The sequence below is a fragment of the Geotrypetes seraphini genome, chromosome 1, assembly GCF_902459505.1.
Source record: "Geotrypetes seraphini chromosome 1, aGeoSer1.1, whole genome shotgun sequence".
Classification (NCBI taxonomy): Eukaryota; Metazoa; Chordata; class Amphibia; order Gymnophiona; family Dermophiidae; genus Geotrypetes; species Geotrypetes seraphini.
In genome coordinates this window covers 151840175-151860520 of record NC_047084.1, presented here as the reverse complement: position 1 = coordinate 151860520, position 20346 = coordinate 151840175, and the positions used below count along the sequence as shown (strand labels likewise).

Genomic DNA, 20346 nt, shown 5'->3' with positions numbered 1-20346 from the left:
TAGCCCAAAGGCTACAGCGAGTGTTGCCAACACTGATACATCAGGACCAGGCAGGTTTATTTGCCAGTATCAAACCTTTGATAATATAAAAACTGCATTACACCTGATTTGGTATGCACAAAAGCAGAGGATACCTGCACTGGTCTTGTCATTGGATGCAGAAAAAAACTTTGATAGGGTTAACTGGGACTTCTTGTTCAAGGTTTTGACTAAGATGGGATTTGATGAAAAATGTATTTATTGGATTCATTTGTTGTGTACTGTACCTATGTCCAGATTCAAAGTAAATGGATTTTTGATGGAGCCGGTTGAATTACGTCAGGAAACTCGGCAGGATTGTCCCCTGTCACCACTTCTATTTGCGATAGCCATGGAGCCTTTAGCTTGTTTGGTTTGGCAACAAGGGGCTATACGTGGCCTGGAGGTACGAGATCGGTCTTATAAGATTCTGCTTTTTGCCGATGATGTGCTGTTATTTCTTAGAGACCTGAAGAGCTCATTATCAAGTTTGATACAGGCGTTAGAGGAGTGTTGGGGTTTCAAGTTAATATGGGAAAATTGGGAATTTTGAATCTTACCCTTCCGCCTTTACAGGTGCACCAACTTCAGTCGTGATTCCCCTTTCGTTGGGTGGGTAAATCAATAAAGTCCAACCCCTCTGCGTTGTATGAGACTAATTATCCGACTCTCCAGGACCGTTTGTTTCAGGAGTTAGATAGATGGGAAAGTATGATGATGGGGTGGCTTGGGCGTGTTGCAGCTGTAAAAATGATGCTGATGCCTAAGCTACTCTATCTTTTCATGGCCCTGCCGATTGCAATTCTAAGGGGTGTTCTTTCATAATTTGAACAGGAAGGTTTTTGCGTATATTTGGAGGCATAAGCCACCCAGGGTGAGAAGAGCCTTATTGTTTCAGTCCAAACAGAGTGGAGGGATGGGAGTGCTCCATTTTCTCCTTTATCAGAAAGCAGTGTTCTTGCAAGAAGTGGCTGCATGGACTGGGTATGAGGATCAGCCATGGATGCATTTGGAGCAGGCTTTTATAACAGATATTTCTTTGTGGAGGCTACCTTGGGCCCCAGTGCCCATATTATGCTACTATTTGACAATAATCAATCCCTTCTTAAAGGCGATCATAACAACCTGGTATAACTTCAGAAGGAAAATGTTCCTGGAGTGTAGATATTTCAAGCAAACTCCAATTAGCCTCTTATCTGATTTTGTTCCGGAGGGAGAAGAACCTATTCAATTTCATTGGGTCAGGGCAGGTCTGCGGACAATTGGGCAGGTTTGGGTCTAACAGGAAGTAGTATCCTTTGCTCACCTAGAAGAAGAATACGGGTTATTGACTCTGATGTGTTACCTTATGTGCAATTGAGACAGTTCTTGTATAAGCGGGTGTTTTGGGGATTTGGTCTTGGGAGAAACCAAGTTGGAAATAGCCTGGCGAAGGCGAAGGGGAAGGGGGCGGGGAGGATTATCTTGCTTCTATAGGGCTTTGTTGTTATGAGAGGCTCCAGTGGATAATTATAAAGAGATATAGGCTCAAGAGGTGGGGAGAGTGGTGGATGCCTTGGAAAGGGGGAGGATTTATAAGTGTCTCTTTTCCCTGCCCCTTTCAGCTTCCTTAATTGAAAATGGGTTTAAAATGTATTACCGCTGGTATCTGACACCTCAGCAGCTATCCCTTCTTTCGGCCCAGCACACAGATTTGTGTTGGAGGGCCTGTGGACAATTAGGGTCGTTTTGGCATATTTGGTGGATCTGCCCCAAGGTTAAGGAGTATTGGAATATGATGTGACAGTTGATTGTTCAAATCCTATGGAAACATTATTCCACTTTAATGGAGTGCTGTTTGCTTAACGCGCCTCTGCAGAGTTATACACCACAAGAGCATCAATTGGCCCTGTTTGTTGTCATCTTAGCTAGGGTAGAGTTAGCCCGCTTTTGACATACAGATAGGTTGCCAGAGCGGAGGTACAGTGGTACCTTGGTTTACGAGCATAATTCGTTCTAGAAGCATGCTCGTAAACCATAATACTCGTATATCAAAATGAGTTTCCCCATAGGAAATAATGGAAACTCGCTTTCATACGTTCCCACCCCCTGAGGCCAGCGGTGTTGCTCTATCCCCACCCTCCCACGAGAACTGGCATTGCTCCCCCCGAAGGCCCCCCCTACAATCTGGCACCCTCCCCCCTGCGATCCGGCACCCCCTCCCCCAGTGTTCTTCAACCGCCGGTCCACGGACCGATGCCGGTCCACAGAATAATTCTTTTATTTCTGCCGGTCCATAGGTGTAAAAAGGTTGAAAAACACTGGTCTAGAGTATGAAGAGCTGATTCTCCAGGATGAGAATGAGGTCTTGGAAAAAACACTGGAAGTACAATAAATTGTTTGAGATGAAATTCTGAAACCACTTTAGGTAAGAATTTAGGATGAGTACGGAGGACTACCTTGTCATGATGGAAAACTGTGACATGTGGATCAGCAACTAATGCTTGCAGCTCACTGACTCTTCGAGCAGATGTGAGGGCAATTAGAAAAACAACTTTCCAAGTAAGCAGCTCCTGATTGGATAAGGCCCAACTTAGTGCAGGAAGAGGCGGTCAGAGCATACCGCGAGTGATTTCCGGCTGCTCTCTCCTGCCTCTCCCACTGCCCTCTCCTTATTGGCAGTTCGTGGTCGGAAAATACTGCGAATGACCAGGACCACGAACCGCCAACCGCGAACAACTGGGGGAACACTGTATTGTTTCTTTTTATACTTTAATAAAATACGTTCAATATAAAATCATAACTGCGGCTTATGCAGATGGGTCAGATAGTTTGTGGGGACCGAGCTTGCGGAGACAGAGCGGATATGGGTTTTTAAAATTTCAGTCTAAGTAGTTTGATGGTCCACAAAATAGTTATTTTATTTCTGCCGGTCCACGGGTGTAAAAAGATTGCATAACACTGCCGTATGGTACAGCAAAGCAGTGCTGTCGTTTTCAGTGTGTCGCTCACCATAAAAACTAAATGTTTTTATGCGCTATCTTTTTTATGTGAAGTTAAATTTGAAAATTAGCACATTTAGCATTCAGGGTTTTTTGACCAATGATTAAGACATGACCTGCTACATCAATTACTAAATGACGGAGTGACTCCCCCACGCCGACCCGACTCTCTCCTTCCTCTGCCATTGCTGGATCTCTCTGCAAAGTAGGTACTGGTGGTAGTGGAGCTGCCTTTAGTTCAAATTTGGTGGTTCAGACTGCTGTCCAATAGTGACCTGCAGAAGAAGTGTCGGGGGGGGGGGGGGGGGGGGGTAAGGAGTTGGGGTGGTAGAATAACTCTCCCACGCCAGCCTGTCTTAACACCAAGTTCTATGTAAATTTGAGTTCAAATATCACAGACAGAGAATGAGAAAGGGACTTCTTTTTAAAAGACCAATTAATCTTAGTATACTTATGTTTTTATTCTGGAAAATGTGAGCGCCAGGTAGGTTATGCAGAATTTTAAGAAACACAATAAAAATTATTGTTGTTTTGAAAGAAAACCATCAGAGTAGGAGGTAGAAACAAAATCTTTATATGGCTAATGAATGTAAGATGCCAGATTTTGAGACTAAAACGGTCTTTTCTTTATTAGTCTCAAAAGCTATGCATCTTTAAACATTTATTAACCTTATAAAGGTATCGCCTCTTTTCAGTGACTGCTGTTCTCCAGAGATGACCTTTACTTTTGGCAGGCTAACTAATGCAATATGCTCTTTTCTTTTCTATTTATTTCTAACGTCTAATTGCTCATAAAACATTATTTTCTTTCTCCCTCCTTGTCACCTTAACTAGCAAGGCAATTTACCAGCCACCATTTAACCAGCAATAATTCTCTTCTCAAAATATACTAAAATTGTGATCATAATTACACCCCCTCCCCTAACCTAAACTATCAGCCAGTGGTTTTACAGCTATTTTAGGAGCTATTTATCACGATTGTGCTTCTTTCATCCAATAAAATATAGTTTTGATCAGGAAATACAGCATGACTAAGAAAAATGAAAATGCACGTTTGTGAGTATTAAAAAAATTAGCATTTTAGGAAGAAACAATGTAGCATTTCTTATGCTGAAATTTCCTTTTTGCTCATTCCTACCAGGGCCGGTTTTAGACATGCTGGGGCCCAGGGCAGAAATTACAGAGGGGGCCCCTGATCCCCTGTCCTCTCTGCACCATCCTCCGATATCCTCACCTCCCATTACTACCACACATAAAACAACTTTAAGAACCTCTTTTACGAATGCAAAGCACGGGTTTTAGCACCGGCAGCGGCAGTAACTGCTCTGACGCTCATAGGAATTCTATGAGCATTGGAGCAGTTACTGCCGTTGCCGGCGCTAAAACCCGTGCTTTGCGTTCGTAAAAGAGGGGGTAAATGACTTCTTTACACACAAAACACAGACAGACTTTACCAAATACCGAACAAGGGATCATAAACAGAAATTGAACTGGGAATCCCATGAAATTAAACTCAGCAAGTATTACAACACTGGAGAAATAAATACAGATATGCACTTCTTTCTGTACTGAATACACAGGGATCCCTTGCCCAAGTCTACCAAAAATTAGCCACCTCCTTTGCTGTGGCTGGTGGGGATCCCAAAACCCTACCATTTGAAGACCACCTCTTCCGATCTGGCAACCAGAAATCTCCAAGCTCTGCAACTAGCAGCAGTGTCTATGAGCTGCCATCAGCTACAGAGCTTGAAGAGTTCTGGTCGCCGGACTAGAGGAAGAGGTCTTCAGCTGGCAGGGCTTTGGAAAGTCCACCAACTTAGGTATTTACATTTTGCATTTGGGTAGGAGGCAAGGGGCATGGTGGGAAGAAAATTTAGTGCCCACCTAATTTGGGCTCAGGACCACTGACCACCCTCAGCTGTCTGTTAAGGCTCTGTCTAGACACATTACAAAGATCTGTAACACACATATCCCAAAGCTAACATATTCCGGGTAATGCATTTAAAATAAAACACTTTTTTCTACTTTTCTTGTCTGCACATTTTATTTTTCTGTCATGTTGGTCCCATTTTGTCTCTTTTGCTTTCCTGTGTCTTTTGATAATACCCTTTCCAGTGGTTGCTGTCCATATGTATTTTCTCTACTCTCCTGTATTGTTGAATCCCGCACTGCTCCTTGTGACTCTGGGCATGTTACTTAATCCCCATTGCCCCAGGTACATTAGATAGAGTGGGAGTCTGCTGGGACAGTTAGGGAAAAATACTTGAGTACCTGAATAATTTGTAATCAGCATAGAATTGTAGGATATGCGGAATATAAATTATTAGAAAAAGAAAATCCCCTCACTACTCCTATCTTTGCCAAGCTTCCAAGTTAAGAACATAAGAAATGCCTCCACTGGGTCAGACCAGAGGTCCATCGTGCCCAGCAGTCTGCCCACGCGGTGGCCCAATAGGTCTAGGACCAGTGCAGTAGCCTTCTATCTATACCCCTCTATCCCTTTTTCCAGTAGGAAATTGTCCAATCCTTTCTTGAACCCCTGCACCGTACTCTGCCCTATTCCGCTTATCAAGTTTCTAAGCAGCATACATAAGATTAAAAATTCTCTGTCACAGCTCCCACACTCTGGAATGCCATGCCATTCCACCTCTGCCATGAAAATTCTCTCAATAAACTCAAAGCCAACCTCAAAACCTTTTTGTTCCAGGACGCATTCCGCAGCGTTTTTCTTCCTTCCTCTCATGAGAACCGCTTCTATGAAGTGACTACCCATTCCCTGATGTCCCTTCCCATCCCCTCATACCTCTTATTTTTATTTTATGATGTAATTACTCTTCTTCCCTTCCCCTCTCTCCTTCTGTATCATTTATGTCAAATGCAATTGTCTCAACCTTGTTCCCACCACCCCTTTTTATTTTCAAAATTTTATGTTTTATATTATTTTAGCATTGTAAACCGACCAAATACATACATGTCAATGGTCGATATATCAAAATATGAATAAACTTGGATAAGAAGCACAGATATACTGATCTTTTCTTTTAACTCTTCCTGCCCTTTTTTACTTTTCTGTCTCTCCCTCCACTCAAATTTCACCCTTGTCCTTCTTTTTACTTTTCAGTCACTTACCAGCTTTCCTTCTTCCTTTCTCATGCTCTAGCTCTCCCATTTCTCATCTCATGCCTTCCCCAGCCTCCTAGTGCCTTATATATTTCATCTACACCTCTAAACTTACAATTCTCCTCTCATTCATCTCCTTGTCAACCTCTCAGTCCATGATTCCACAATTTCCAGAATATCCCCTCCCTCCATTCTTGTTCCTTAATAGACCAATGTCCACCTACAAAAATTTTTTTATTTAAGCCTAATGTGGCTTTTAGTACATTACCCTATATCAAATTTAAATGAAATGCCATGGCTCCAATGGAAGGAGTTGATATGCCAAGGGTTTTCAGCCAGGCAGAATTAACACAAACAAATCAAGGAACAGATTTTTCTAATCTGACAGGGCTATGTCACACTGCTACAGAAAAATAACTGTCTTAAGCAGTACTGTGTTTGCATGTTTTCTATTTTCATTGTGTTTCCTAAAACAAACACTGAAATAGTAACTAACAATCATCCTAGCTTTCCAAATAGGAGAACTACCCTACTGCCATAACCTTTGCTTATTTTGTCAAAACGAGAAAGTTTTCCTAGAAATATTTTCCTCCTGTTAGCAAACTATCCCTCTTTTTACAAAACCACGCAAGAAGTTTTTAATGCTGGCTGGCGTTCTGAATGCTCTGTGCTGATCTAACGGTCATAGAGTTCCTATGAACATCAGAGCAGTGCAGAGCATTCAGTATGCCTGCTGGTGCTAAAAACCTCTTGCGTGGTTTTTTAAAAAGGGGGAGGGGGTATGCTTGTTACAAGATCAACAACCCTTTTAGAAGATGAATGTAAAGCATGAGAAAATACCTGAATGTAGTAGGTTGGCAGCTAGAGTGCAATCCCCCTCTTTCAGTTCTCCTGAAGCACTGGGCCTTCAGATTCTATGGTATGTCCAGCCTCTGGACTCCCACCAGTGGTGTACCTAGCATATATGACACCCAGGGCTGATCATTTTGTAACCCCCCCCCCCATATGAAAAACTTGATTTTTTAAAATAATCTACAAGTCGCACAACAAGAGTGTACCTAGGAAAAGGCAGCAGCATCTTGCATAATGAAGCGAGCACTAAAACATCAATACACCCAATGTAAAACAAACAAGCCAGATTAGTACAGATCAATCCTGCAGTCAATGCTAACAGAAAACCATGTCTTTCATAGACACAGAACACAGAAACACCCTCGCCCAGTATGGAATAAGTAATCACAAACTAAAAGTAGAAATATGTAGACAAAAGTTAAACAGAACCACCAAGAAGCCAGACTCTGCATACAATGCAATACCACAGAAACAGAAACAGTAATGCATGCCCTCTAATATTGTAGAAAATATAAAGATAGCAGATATAAATTTGAAAAAAAAAAACCAAATCACCTTACAAATTAACAAATAAAAATTTATAAAAATGGAAAATAAGATAATACCATTTTATTGGACTAATACATTTTTCAATTAGCTTTCAGGGGTGAAAACCTCTTTCTTCAGGTCTTTCTTCTGCTGTTACAGTATCCTGTCCTGGCCTGAGGAAGGGGGATTTGGTCTCTGAAAGTATTTGTATTTATTTATACCTCGCCTTTCTCAAGGTGGGTCACAATACAGTACATAGAGTCACATATAGTACAACAAATCAAACATCAATAAAACATAATACTGATAATGTAAAGCCTCCTAAAATTAGAAAGGGAATACCAGTGCTTCACATAAAAAAACTATAAATCAAGTCCCATATTTCATCTTACAGAAGAGGTGTTTCTTCAACATTTTCTTAAAACTACTCAAACTTGTTTGCTGTTGTAAATATCCCGGAAGCTTATTCCACTCCCGAGGACCCACACACAAAAATATGCTAGCTCTAGACACAGCTAGCTGCAGCTGTTTCACTGTTGGAATATGTAGGTCATCGTGAGTCACTGAGCGCAACAGTTAGTAAAAATGCATTAAAATTAATCTAATAAAAGGATCACCTTATTTCTATCTTCTATTTATAAAAATGTATCAATAAAGCTACAATACTACTTTATCCTAAAACAAAAAAATAAATACCATATACTGTATACTTGAATATAAACTGAGATTTTTGGGCCAATAAAATGGCCCAAAAATGTGGGTCTCAGTTTATATTCAGATCAGCGCTGCCCCCCCCCCCCCCCGAACCTGTTGCAGGCTTCTGCTTGGTCTGTCATGAGACTTGGTGGTCCAGCGGTGTGCCAGGACAGGAAGGATCCCTAAGGTCTCCTGTCCTAGCTAACTCTTCTAACTTTTACCTCCCTCCTCCTCCCCTTTGTACTTTTTAAATCCCTGGTGGTCTAGCAGGGATCCCTCCCGCCCCTGTCCCAGCCAATTCTTAGAATTTTTACCTCCCTCCCATTTCCCTGCGTACCTTTAGAATCCCTGGTGGCCAAGTGGTGAACTGCGACAGGAGCGACTTTCCTTCACTCTTGCCCATGCAGAGCCACTAGCTGATTGGCTACTATGAGAACTTGTGGCAGCCAATCAGCTAGTGGCTTTGCACAGGCAGAAGCGAAAGAAGGTTGCTTCTGCCCATGCAGAGCTGCTAGCTGATTGGTTGTCGTGAACTCGTGGCAGCCAATCAGCTAGTGGCTCTGCACAGGCAGGAACGAAGGAAGGTCGCTCCTGCCATGGTTCACCGCTGAACCACCAGGAGGTGGGAGGGAGGTAAAAATTCTTAGAATTGGCTGGGACAGGAGGCTGGAGGGCCCACCACTGGATCATCAGTACTTAAGGCAGGCCCGGCAAAGGCCTACAAGGCATCGGGAGGAGGGGGGGGAGGACAGGGTACAGAACCTGGCAGGGAGGGAGGGGGCTGGGTACAGAGACTGGCAGGGGAGGAAGTGAGTGAGTGGGCTGGGTGCAAAGCCTGGCAGAGCAGAGAGGGAGGAGGAATAGGGCAGAGCCTGGCAGGACAGGGCAAGGCAAGACACTGCACTTGAATATCCCCCCCTCCCCATGTGTGAAGAGAAGGTAGGGTTATACTACTGTCCCCGGGACAGAATGAGCAGACAGATGAAATGTTTTCAGAGATTAGAAAAGCTGGCAAATAGGCCAGCAGTATAAATTCAGTAAAATTCAGAAAATAATACAACTTCATTTTGACCTGTTGAAGGTACACCCCTGCTTTGAGAATGTTAAAATGCTGTTTTCTTTTGAAAGGAATAAAAATTTGAGTGACTAGCTGAGCCCTTTTGAATTACATGAAGAGAGGATCAGGGAGATGGATATATCAAAAATTGTGAAAAATGCACAGTATGTGGAATGATGCAGGGTACTAAGGAATTTGTGTATCCTGTCACTAATAAAAAAAATATTCTCTAAGTCTTAGTATTAGTACTAGTCCAGTGGGGTGATTTATCTAATTTGGTGCACTTGTCCACTTTTATATGTTGGTCAAACCTCGAGATCCATTTGGGTGAGGCTCTTGGGACATCAGTCTTGCCTTATTACATGGAGGATGGAAGAGTCTTTAGTGGCACATTGCTTGTAGTGAAAACATGATTTTAGGTCTCTCAGATGTGTTGTTTTGGAACAGTGTGAGCAATCTGAAAGAAGAGGAAACTGGAGGAGGTTTCTTAGACAGCGTGAGCAAAGATGGATATTTGAACTGGGGTCTTAACCTTAGGGCTGAATGGTCAGCGTTTTTTTGATGAATGGGGATTTAATATAAGATGAAATTGGACATGATTGGGTAATCTGGCTATGTGTATGAATGAATAATATTACAAAGTAGTATCTAAGTAGAATGGTGCAGGAGAAACTATGAGAATCTGCTATGTGAATAAATGAATGACATTACAATGCAGTATATGACTTGAGTAGAATGTTGAAGGAGGAATCATGAGAATTTGCCTTCGATTAGAACATAAGAACATAAGAATAGCCTTGCTGGGTCAGACTAATGGTCCATCAAGCCCAGTAGCCCGTTCTCACAGTGGCCAATCCAGGTCATTAGTAACCCAAGGAATAGCAATATTCCATACTACCGATACAGGGCAAGCAGTGGCTTCCCCCATGTCTTTCTTAATAACAGACTATGGGCTTTTCCTTCAGGAACTTGTACAAACCTTTCTTAAAACCAGCTACGCTATCTGCTCTTACAACATCCTCTGGCAACGCGTTCCAGAGCTTAACTATTCTCTGAGTGAAAATTTTTTTCCTCGTATTGGTTTTAAAAGTATTTCCCTGTAACTTCATCGAGTGTCCCCTAGTCTTTGTAATTTTTGATGGAGCGAAAAATCGATCCACTTGTACCTGTTCTACTCTACTCAGGATTTTGTAGACTTCAATCATATCTCCCTTCAGCCGTCTCTTTTCCAAGCAGAAGAGCCCTAACCATTTTAGTCTTTCCTCATACGAGAGGAGTTCCATCCCCTTTACCATCTTGGTCGCTCTTCTTTGAACCTTTTCTAGCGCCACTATATCACTAGAGGAAGAGGAAGCTATATAGGGATTGGTTGGAGTGGGATCCTTGTGATTGGTCCAGCTCTTCTGCCATGCACATAAGTTCTTCACCCCCTAAACTGTACCGTTCCTTTGGATTTTTGCAGCCCAAATGCATGACCTTGAATTTCTTTGCTTTAAATTTTAGCTGCCAAATTTCAGACCATTCTTCAAGCTTCCCTATGTCTTTCTTCATGTTATTTATCCCCCTACTCTATTGCAGATTTTGCTATTATCAGCAAAGAGACAAATCTTACCTGACAGCCTTTCAGTAATATCGCTTATAAAAATGTTAAAAAGAACAGACTGAAGAACAGAACCTTTAGGCACACCACTGGTTATACCCCTTTCCTCAGAGTAATCTCCATTAACCATTACCCTCTGTCACCTTCCACTCATTCAGTTCTTGACCCAGCTCATCACTTTGGGACCCATCCTGAGGGCACTCGGTTTATTTATTAGATGTATGTGTGGAACACTGTCAAAGGCTTTGCTAAATACACCACATCTAAATACACCACATCTAGCGCACACCCTCTATCCAATTCTTTGGTCACCCAGTCAAAGAAATTGATCAGATTTATCTGACAAGACCTACCTCTAGTGAATCCATGTTGCTTCTGGTCCTGTAATCCACAAGATTCCAGAAACTTCAACATTCTCTGTTTTAAAAGCATTTCCATTAATTTTCTTACCACAGATTCAGACTTACTGGCCTTTATTCCCTACTTTTTCCTTACTTCCACCTTTGTGTAGAGGGACCGCCTTTCTCCAGTTCTCTGGTACTGCTCCCGGCTCTAGGGAAGCATTGAAAATATCAGTCAGCAGAGCCACCAGAACTTCCCTAAGCACCCTTGGATGTACACCATCTGGTCTCATCGCTTTGTCTACGTTTAAATTTAGCTAGCTCCTCAGTAACACAACTTTCTGAAAATCGATCAGAGTAGGGTCTACCACTCCTCCATCCCTATTCATGTTTGTCTTTTGCGGTCCCACTCCCAGCGCTACAGCCGTGAACACAGAACATAAATATTTGTTAAGCAATTCAGCCTTTTCTTTATCAGCCTCTACAGCAGTGTTCTTCAACCGCCAGTCCATGGATCAGTGCCGGTCCAGAAAAAAAATGTTGCCAATCCGTGAAGGATTCGGGTCCCCACCGCAACAAAAGGTGCCGGCATCAGGTGACTTGCAACTTCCTGTTGCCGTCACTATGCCGGGACTCCTGCTTTCGCCGAGACTCCTGCTTTCAAGACAAATTTGGACAAGTTCTTGCTAAACTGGTGAGACTGGACTCATTTGGAGCACTTATCTTGACCTCGGGTCTGACGTGTGAGCGGACTGCTGGGCAGGATGGACCATTGGTCTGACCCAGCAGCAGCAATTCTTATGTTCCACCGCGTATGCCGGGACTCCTGCCGCTTATGCCTCCTGCCTTTGTCTCCGCACCTCCAGACCAGCAGCGGCAGCTCTGTGTGCTTTTAACTTCCGCACACAGCTGTCCCTAAGCAGTAGTTTAGTCGTGGTTTCATGAGACAGCCTCGGGTCCTTTGCTAGGCCGGCCTGCTTCGATGATGTGATGTGGGCCGGCCTACCAAAGGCCCCGAGGCTGCCTCATGAAACTGTGGCTAAACTACTGCTTAGGTTCAGCTGTGTGCCGAAGTTAAAAGCACACAGAGCTGCCACTTGCCTAAAGAGAGGAAACATTTGCTGGAGCGGGAAGGGAGAAGGGGTACTCCTGGACAAGGGAGGGTGAAGGGGGTACTGCTGGACAGGGGAGAAGGGAAAGGGAAGGGAAGAGAGTTACTGTTGGATAAGGGGAGGAGGAAAGGGAGAAGGGGTACTGCTAGAAAGGGGAGGAGGAAAATAGGAAGGAAACAGCTGTCAGGGAGATTAGTGAAGGGGAAGGAGTCAGGATGGAATGGAGAGATCAGATGAGGGAAAGGTGAGAGACAGAGGAATGAGAAAGTAGAGAGAGATTGATGCTGGGAAGGGGGTCAGATGAGAAATAAGGAGAGAAGAACAACGATGCTAGATCTGGTGTAGGAGATAAAAATGAAGAGAGCAGAATGAATTATGTAAAAATGAGAGAGGGGGCACAGGCTGGATGGAAAGGGAAGAGGGGCATAGAAAGAAGGCAGATACCATATGGAAGGGGGAGAAGGCAGACAGTGGATAGAAGGGGCAGATGCTGGATTGAAGAGACAGAGGGTAGACGCTGGATGGACGAGAGTGAAAAGACGATGAAAGCAGAAACCAGAGATGACAAAAGGTAGAAAAAATAATAATTTTATTTCTATCTTGTGATTAGAATATAGCAGATTTGAAATATGTATCCTGCTAGAGCTGATGTTAGACATAACTGGGGAGTGCAAAGCCCAGGCAGTGCTTCTTTAGCTTCCAGCTGGCTTAGGGCTCTCTCTGACCAGGGGGCAGTTACCCTAGTTGCACTCCCCCTAACACCATTCCTGCCATGTGTGACTACGGTATTCTGTGTAGCATTCTGTAATAATTTGGCTTATTCAGTTTTCTTGATAGTAGAGGGGATATAAGTGAAGGGGAGGGGAGACGGGGGTTTTGTTGATCCTTGCCCTGTATTATTTGTATTTATAAAATGACAATTGTACAGAATATTGTTTCTTTTTATACTTTAATAAAATATGTTCAATATAAAATCATAACTATTTGAGGGATGTGCAGATGGGATCAGATGGTATGCGGGACCGAGCTCGCAGAGACAGGGTGGCGATGGTTTTTAAAAAATTTTCAATCTTAGTAGTTTGCCAGTCCACGAACTAATTATTTTATTTCCACTGGTCCTTAGGTGTAAAAAGGTTGAAGAACACTGCTCTACAGTACTCCCCTTCACTTTTGAGTCTCATAATGCCACTTTTGAACTTTTTCCTATTACTGATATATCTAAAAAAGTCTTGGCTCTCCGTTTTACCATGTCTGCTATTTTTTCTTCCATTTGTATCTTTGTTTTCCTGATTACTCAACCAGCCTCTCTTAACTTTTCCAGATATTTTTGCCTGTCTTCCTCTTTTTGTGATCTTTTGTAGTTTATTAAAGCTAACCTCTTATTCCTTACCTTCTCAGCTACTACTTTTGAGAACCAAAGTGGCCTTCTTTTCCTTACTTTTCCTTACTTGTCACCCTAACAATAATTCCTTTCAGTTTTGCCCACTTCATTTCTACTCCTTCCAGACATTCCCAACCAGACATAATCCCCCATCCGTTCAAAGTTAGTTTTTTAAAGTCTAGAACCTTTACTTTTGAATGAGCCAGAATGGGACAGATTCTTCAAACTTTCGAAAAATAAAAGAACAAGAGGGCATTCAGAAAAGTTGAAAGGGGTCAGATTCAAAACGAATGCTAGGAAGTTCTTTTTTACCCAACGTGTGGTGGACACCTGGAATGCGCTTCCAGAGGACGTAATTGGGCAGAGTACAGTACTGGGGTTCAAGAAAGGATTAGACAAATTCCTACTGGAAAAGGGGATAGAGGGGTATAGATAGAAGATTACTGCGCAGGTCCTGGACCTGTTGGGCCACCGCGTGAGCGGACTGCTGGGCACGATGGACCTCGGGTCTGACCCAGCAGAGGCATTTCTTATGTTCTTATGTTATATGAGCCCTCTCTATACCTGTCTTAATATTAAACTGTACCATGAAGGGATCACTGGATGCCAGATGATCACCTACTGTAACATCAGAAACACTTTCCGTTTGTAAGCACTAAAAGCTAGATTCACTAAGTAAACCGATCGGTTTGCAACCCCTTTGTGACCCAATTTTCCTCCGACCCGATTCACTAACCTCTGTGCCAATCCGATTTCGATCCGTGCATGCAAATGAGGGGAAACGACTTGCAAAGTAATAATAATAATAACTTTATTTTTGTATCCCGCCATACCCGGAAGAGTTCTAGGTGGTTCACATCAATTAAACAAGGTTACAAGTGGTTTACATCAGTTGAGCGGGGTTACAAGCGGTTCAATAACAAATTGATCAAAGTTGCCAGGGGGGGGGGGTGAGGGAAGGATGTAGAGGGGAGAGGAGTTGTTAGATAGAAGGGGCGTTGGGATCCTGGTCTTGGAAGAGGCGGGTTTTGAGTAGTTTTCTAAAGCCGAGGTAGTTGGGGGCCTTGAGGGCCATTTGGGATAACCATGGGTTTAGCTTAGTGGCTTGGAAGGCGAGGGTTTTGTCGAGGAATTTTTTAGAGTGGCAAAGTTTAAGGGAGGGGTAGGCGAATAGTTGGATTCTGCGGGAGTCCTTGATGCTGTGATTCAGGGCGAAGTGAGGGATGATGTAGCTTGGGATAAACCAAATACTGTTTTATAGCAAAAGCAGGCGAATTTGAATAGGACTCTGGATTCTAATGGCAGCCAATGGAGTTTGTGGTAGAAAGGGGTGATGTGTTCCCATTTTTTCAGGCCGAATATGAGGCGGACAGCAGTGTTCTGGATCATTTTGAGTCTCCTGATGGTTTTTTTTGTGGAGCTTAAGTAAATGATATTGCAGTAGTCCAATATGCTAAGGATGGAGGATTGTACTAGCAGGCGGAATGAAGTGTCGTCAAAGTATTTTTTTATGGTGCGGAGTTTCCAAAGCACCGAGATACTTTTTCTGACGGTATTGTCCGTGTGTTTGTCAAGGGATAGATGTTTGTCTAGTGTGACGCCCAGTATTTTTAGGTTTTGTTCAAGGGGGAAAACGGATCCTTTTACTTGAATTGTGGTGTCTTTGATTTTATCTTTGGGGGTTGCTAGGAAGAATTTTGTTTTATCCGGGTTTAGTTTTAGTCTGTATGATAACATCCAGTGTTCTATCTGATTGAGTATGCTTGAAAGGAAGGTAAGGAGCTCTGATGTGAAACTGGTTAGCGGGATGATTATAGTGATGTCATCTGCGTAGATAAAAAATTTGAGCTTGAGGTTTTGCAGAAGGTTTCCTAGGGAGGCGAGGTAGACGTTGAACAGGGTGGGAGACAGGGGGGAGCCCTGTGGCATGCCACAGGAGTTCTCCCAGCTATATGAGAAGGCGTCGTTTTTGAATACCCTGTATGATCTGTTCCGTAAGAACCCGTGGAACCAGTTAAGGACCTGGCCCAAGATGCCTATGTAGGTGAGGCAGTCAAGGAGAATGTTGTGGTTGACCAGGTCGAATGCACTGCTCAGGTTGAGTTGTACAATCAAGGCGCTGGAGCCTTGGCTGAAGAGTGTGTGAAGGTGGTCTAGGAGAGAGGCTATAATGGTTTCGGTGCTGTGGTTGGAGCGAAAGCCTGATTGATTGTCATTTAGGATATTGAATTTATCAAGGTATGTGGTAAGTTCGGCATTAACCAGCCCTTCTGCTATTTTGGTGAATAGTGGGATGCTTGCGATCAGTCTGTAGATGGACGGGATATTGGGTGGTTCTTTTGTGTTTTTTATGATTGGGGTGATCGAGATGTGGCCTTGTTCTGCTGGGAAGCTTCCGGTAGATAGTAGGAGGTTAACCCATGCCAGCATATTTGCTTTGAAGTGGATTGGAGCCGTTTTCATAACGTTAGGGGGGCAGGTGTCTAGTCTACAGAAGGAGTTGGTATATTTGTTATAGAATTTGTTGAAGGATTGCCAATCGATAGTAGTGAATTGATCCCAGTTTAGGTCTGCTCTGGACCCCGGGTCTGGTTTGGAACTGCTGTTGTCTTGGAGGGTTGGAAAGTCCCCGTGGGGATTGGCAGGGGTAGTTATCGAAGATCTTAGTTTCAGTATTTTGGAGTAAGTAGGCAGTATTTTGGAGTAAGTAGGCAGGGACGGGATTCACTAAACAAATCTGAGACACCGACTCAGCTGGCCGATCAACAGAAGAAGCGACTGCTGGGGACCAGTCACAGATGTCCCTGCCGACTCTCCTACTCCATTGCTGCCCTGCTCTCTGCCCCGATCTTCCAGCCCTGCTCTCTGCCCCGACTCTTATACCCGATCTCTGCTCCAAATCTCCTGCCCCGATCTTCCAGCCCTGCTCTCTGTCCTGACTCTCCTGCCCCGATCTTCCAGCCCTGCTGTCTGCCCCGAGCTCTGCCCCAACTCTCCTGCCACGATTCGAGCCTGTGGTTTTAACCCGGGGTTTACTTCTTTCATGAGGGATTCAAGCTGAAGACAGCTTGCACATGGTACGACTCCCTCTGCCTGGGTAACATTTTCTGTCTGCACAGAGACAGAAGTTGTAACCTGAGCAGCAGCTTTGGTGACATGATATTACCCAGCCATACTTTGGTTGCTGAAGTACTTACACCTGGAAGAAAAATGAAAGAACAGAAAAATTCTACCAAAGCAATGCCCTGTTCCTGGTTTGCGAAGAGTTGAAAAAGATCCACCTTGGGGTGGGCAGGAGGGAATTAACCTCAAGGGTCATCCGTGGAATCTGACCTCTAAGAAAGTCCTCAGAGTTCAGTCTCAAACTAAGAGGCTGAAACTAGCCGGAGATCTCTCCTCAAGGAACGCTTTTCAGTTAGGATGAGAGGATTCACCCACACACACATATGAAGCATAGCGCGCTTGGCCTGACTTAAGAGTTTTCCAGGCATCTCTCCCACTTACTATTCCCCAAAATCTCAAAAAGGTCCTAAACAGATCCAAAGAAGCCTTTTAGTCAACAGCTCTCTCCTCAAGCAAATATATGCAAATTATATATGCAGTTCACAGGTTTAATGCTGAGCCTCTACAACCTCTCGCTTGGAACCAGACTTACTGAGGGTTAGGCACTAGGCCAGCATGCCTCCCTTAAAGGGTCACCTGTGGAGTCTGATCTCTACGAAAGTCCTCAGAGGTCAGTGTGACAGTGGGATGGGCCTAAAGCCCAATTTGTATACCTATAATTTCAAATTATAAGTCACCTTGAATATGTTTGGCCATAGTGTAACTTGGAAATTCCAGATTAGATTAGATTTTTGTCATTCTCTTCTTTCCATCCACTATCTGCCTTCTCTCTGCCTCTTCCTTAAGGTATCTGCTGTTTTTCTATGCCCCTTCCAGAAACTGTCTGCCTCCCCCTTCCATCTTTCCTTCCTCCATTGGTATGGCATCTATCTTCTTTCCTCCACTCCCTCCCATGGTTTAGCATCTCTGTCTCCTTTCCTTCCATCTCTCCCTCCCTCCCCCCCCTGTGGTTTTTAGCATCTCTCTCTTCTCATTTCCTTCCCTAAGATCTGTTATCTCTGCCTCCTTCTCCCCCCAGATCTGGTATCTCTGTCTCCTCTCCCTCCCCCCATGCTCTGGCATCTCTCACTCCTCTCCCTTCCCTTTTCTTCCCCAGTCTTCCTTCTCAATTTATTTTCTGCCTATATCTAGATTAAATTCTTTCTTACTATCCAGTCCTCAATGTCCCTCTTTTCACTTTGTCTGCCACAGTATACCCCTCCAGTATCTCACTAACTCAGTCCTCTTCCCCCATCCAGCAGGTTTTTCTTTATCCCCTCCATTCATCAAGTATGTGCCCTCTTTCTCCACTTCCATTCAGTATCTGCTCCCTCTTCTCCCCTTCCAACTGACATCCAATGTCTGCTCTCTTTTCTCTCTCACTCCACTTCCATCATCTGCCCCTCTCTCTCTCTCCCTCCACCCAAATTACATCGAGTATCCTGCCATTTCACCTCCTGCTGCTGCTTTCTCACATGCTCCTGATGGCACACAATAAACCTCAAGAACCACTCAACCGCTTCCCCTTGTTGGTCCATCTCCCTCCCTTCCTCTCACCCTCGCAGATGCCTTTCAAAAATCAAAGTTTTCCTTTTCAGAGGGGCCCTGGCACAGCTGCCTGGCCCATCCACCCAGGTTGAAACAGGAAGTTGCATCAGAGGGGAAGCTTCAGACTGGGCAGCCGCCTACAACTTATGAGAATGGCTACCACGCTGGGGCCCCTCTGAAAAGAAAAACTTTGATTCTGAAAAGAGACCATGAAGGTGAGGGACAGGGAGGGAGATGGACCAACAAGGAGAAGAGATACTGGACCGCGGGGCCCCTGGAGCTGTGGGGCCCAGGATAACTGCCCCATTTGTCCTCCCCCAATGCAAGCCCTGATTCCTACAATAATCAGAACGTTTTATTTTGGCTTTATACTTTTGTATATTGATGTGCTGGAAGGAGATGAACTTTCTGCATTTTTTAAATTGCAAAATGTTTAAAAAAGGATTTGTACACATAAGAAAATTAAAACAGGAGATTATGTAGCGCTGTGTGTGGGATAGCAGGCTATAGTCTATAGTGCGCCTGGAAAAAGAAGTTGGCACTCTCAAGCATACTACACACATTTCAATAATAACAGGGTATAAGGCATACAATTTCAAGGAACACCCACAATGAAAATTATTCTTTCCAAACAGAGAATTGTTTTGGAATAAGTTAGGTTAATTGGCAACAGGGAGCTGCTCTCAAGGAAACACAGATCATAAATCTACACGCGAGTATGCAAAATGATAAAGCACTATCTTTTCTCCCTACTCATTTCCTCACATCTACCACAATCTGCTCCAAACATCAACAGAAATTATAATGTTTTGTTGATCTAAACTCAGTTACAATAAACAGCCCATTCCCTTTTCTGTCCTGGTTGCAGTCTGATATCTACAGCAGGGTTTCACAATTCCGAGCTTTAATTCTTTTTTTTAATCAGTTTCAATCTCTCTCTCTTTCTCATACACAAAAGATTCCAGGCTACTTTGGCTTCTTTATGCTACTTAAAATTGTCTTGATGTTTATTTTTACCTACCCACTATACTGCTTAAAATTGGACCTCCCAAAAATACTTGATTCTTAATTTTCAGTACCGTAATTCACTTTTTTTTTCTTTTTCAAACTTTAGCATAATACAAAGCTACACTGAAGATGGGGACTAAAACTATGCCAGGGTACACCTGGCGGGGCCTCCGCGTGTGCGGATCACCGGACTTGATGGACCCAGGGTCTGATCTGGAGATGGCAGTTCTTATGTTATGTTTGTCTACTAATTTTCCTTCAGTACAATTTAAAGAAAGAAAACAACCAAGATTTGCAAAGCAATGCAGAACCAATTAAACTCCTCCCTCCCCAAATGCTTTTTTCCACTGAAATATATTAGTGTCCGTTTCCACCTACCTCAAGATGAAGGTAGAAATGTGAAGTAGACAAACCAGTGGACTCCCTTTTGCAAGGGCAGATTGAGCCAGTCCTGATTTTACTCTCTGGCATGTACAGACCTCTAATGCTCCTTTTCTTAGGGAATGTGGAACTACAAAGTCCATATAGGCAAGGGTATAAATCTTAGAAACATAGAAACATGATGACAGATAAAGACCAAATGGCCAATCGAGTCTGCCTATCCTAAGTAACCATTATCTATTCATCTCTCTAAGAGATCCCACGTGCCTATCCCAAGCTGTTGTGCACATAAGTTCTTCATCCCCTAAACCAGGGGTATCCAACCTGTGGCCCTGTGAAATATTTTGTGTGGCCCCGGTCATGGGCGATGCAGTGTTTTCCTCTGCTGCCCCGGGTGTTTACCGTGTTGCCGGCTCTCTCCTCTGTCTTGCTGCAGCATTTGCGCAGCCCCAGAAACATTTTTTTCCGGCCAATGCGGCCCAGGGAAGCCAAAAGGTTGGACACCCCTGCCTTAAACTATATCGTTCCCTCGGGGTTTTGCAGCCCAAATGCATGACCTTGCATTTCTTACTATTAAATTTTAGATGCCAAATTTCAGACCATTCTTCAAGCTTCGCCAGG

General features: G+C 43.7%; 1 protein-coding gene across 6 annotated transcripts in view; it reads right to left on the bottom strand.

Annotated features, from left to right (window-relative positions):
* Positions 1-20346, bottom strand: part of HHIP (hedgehog interacting protein) — a 385274-nt gene that overhangs the window by 187909 nt on the left and 177019 nt on the right. The window lies entirely within an intron of this gene.